Raw genomic sequence first — 2,246 nt, forward strand, 5'->3', positions numbered from 1 at the left:
TTTCTCCCTGGCAAACCCCGTACACGGGGAAGGGATGCCAGCCCCAAATTTTATTGCAAACAAAAGAATAAAAAAGTGAGACGAAGCCACCTCTCCAAAAATTGGAGCCTATGCTCAGAGCACAACCTATCCCTCCTCATTATCCCTCCTCACTTAGCCATCGATCACCTGGCACCCCACGTGAGTCTAGCACAATAGAAGCCTGAACGATTGCCGGCAATTGATGAAAATGATCGTATACTGTGACAGCCCCACTTTCCCCTAGGGCGAACCAAAGGGGTTAGCGGACTGCCTGCCCAGCTCTCGCCAGGACTAACGATACAGACTAGAACTATCTATAGCGATCCGGAACTTACAAACGAGCGTAACCAGGTCAAAATGGTAAAATAACCCAAAATAAAAAAAATGAAATCCGGAGTCGGCCATGAATAGTAACCGACCCGTCAGAACCCAACCGAAATAGCTAACAACCATTCACATCTGAACTTTAGCGTTCACAAATCAAAATGACATACAAAAGTTTTCAAAAGTTAATATATACACATGGTTTGCCAAATCAAAAGAGAAAACGCCCCCAAAAGTACACTTAGGGTTTTAAAACAGTGAGCTATACAAAAGATATGTCCAACTAGCTCAGTTCGGCAACCGATTATCAAATCCAGACCAAAAGTGTTTATTTTCCTGTAAGGAAAACAAAAGGAACAGAAAGGGGTAAGCTTGCGCTCAATGAGGTACCAAACAGATAGCATTAAAATCATGGCATTTCACGTTTAGCAAATCAAGTACACATGCCAGATATAAAGCAAAGGAACCCATGATTCAAATCAGAAGGATACGGGTGGCTCTCAGGAGCCAAGTTTCCAGCGCAGTACTTGATCTAAACCGGTTGACTCTCCGTCAACGTATAAAGAACCAACGCGTCCGTAGATCCCCCTTTACACCGAATTCCGTCCACCAAACACCCCTTTACCGGGCCCGCTCACCGTAACCGAACAGAAATGGTAATACTCGAGTATACCTGGAATCAAGGGTCTCAATACCCAAAATCCCCGAACAGACTACCATGGTTCGTTATCTAATCGTCCAGGCCCTTGCCGGCCCGACTCGAATAACTTAGCCACAGGATTGAGCTCATAGGTCATAGAAATCCGAACAGATGCAGACATAGATAACAGATTCAAATTTTGCATAGTAAATTGGCATATGATCAGACTAGAGAACGAGTGTGATAAAGTACACCCTCGTCTCGAACAAATAAACAGATTGCAGAGCAAAATCAAGTTAAACAACAATGAAGGGGAGTGGTACACTCACCGATTCAACTTCAAAAAGTTTCACTTCAGATTGGCCTTAATCGCCAAGAAACCCTAAAATAATCAAAATAAACCAATTGAAGGTTTTACTTCCAGAATCGAGTAAACAGAATGCACATGTGAGGCTTGACTACACGTCGTACGCCTTGCCAAATAAATACTAATGCAAGGGTGCAAAACATGATTTTCTTGGAAACGAAAAGGTAGCATGAAAACCTAGGCGCAAACAACCCAAAAGCCTTTCATTCTACCAAAAGGCAAACCTAACTTAAAGGAACCAAACGGCCTAGAAAATCGGGCAGCACTTCCCCTAAATCTCTTACTTTTCCAGCCATTAAGGCTACATTCTATCCTCAAATCAGTCCCAACATCTCACACAAAATTCATCTCATTTCCCAAAAGCCGTTCACTAGGCTCAAAGTGGTACAAGTACAAAAATTAACTAGGAAACAACCGAAATGAAAGCAAGCCCTAAAAGAGACTCGATAACGAGTCATAAACCAATGCCAACCACAACCCCAATAAGGTTTCATATGCATATATAAGCATCATAGGTAACCAGAAATTAAGAAATGGCTTTAACTTAGGCCTTAACAAAAAAACGTATTTGACCTCATAATGCGGTAATGACACCACTTTCACTACGGTTATCGAATGGGGTGCAAGACCCACCGTTTCGAAGCTATGAAACAGAGCTACAACAATGTAGAAGGTCGCTCAATCCAGTTCCTGGCCCAACTAGGTCAAAAATGCCAAACACTAAACCAGAATCACCAAAACAGGTTTGCAAAACACAGAAAACTGTAATCGGTATATCTCAGTCCATACAAGTCCAACTGCCGAAATTCCAAAGGCATAAGTTAGCTAAGACATCCAAATACATTTCATCAGAAGACACCAACTTCAAAATCCAAACCAAAACCAGTCAAAATG

The 2,246-nt window shown here is 42.2% G+C and overlaps 1 long non-coding RNA gene across 1 annotated transcript; it reads right to left on the reverse strand.

Moving 5' to 3' along the window:
• Nucleotides 1-520: 520 nt before the first annotated feature.
• Nucleotides 521-1,373, reverse strand: LOC140032683 (uncharacterized). Its single transcript, XR_011836599.1, has 2 exons — nt 1,315-1,373; nt 521-681 (listed from the first exon to the last, which is right to left on the reverse strand). It is a non-coding gene; the product is annotated as an uncharacterized lncRNA (long non-coding RNA).
• Between the last annotated feature and the right edge of the window lie 873 nt (nt 1,374-2,246).

The sequence above is a fragment of the Coffea arabica genome, unplaced genomic scaffold (genome assembly GCF_036785885.1).
Source record: "Coffea arabica cultivar ET-39 unplaced genomic scaffold, Coffea Arabica ET-39 HiFi ptg000010l, whole genome shotgun sequence".
In the NCBI taxonomy this organism is placed as follows: Eukaryota; Viridiplantae; Streptophyta; class Magnoliopsida; order Gentianales; family Rubiaceae; genus Coffea; species Coffea arabica.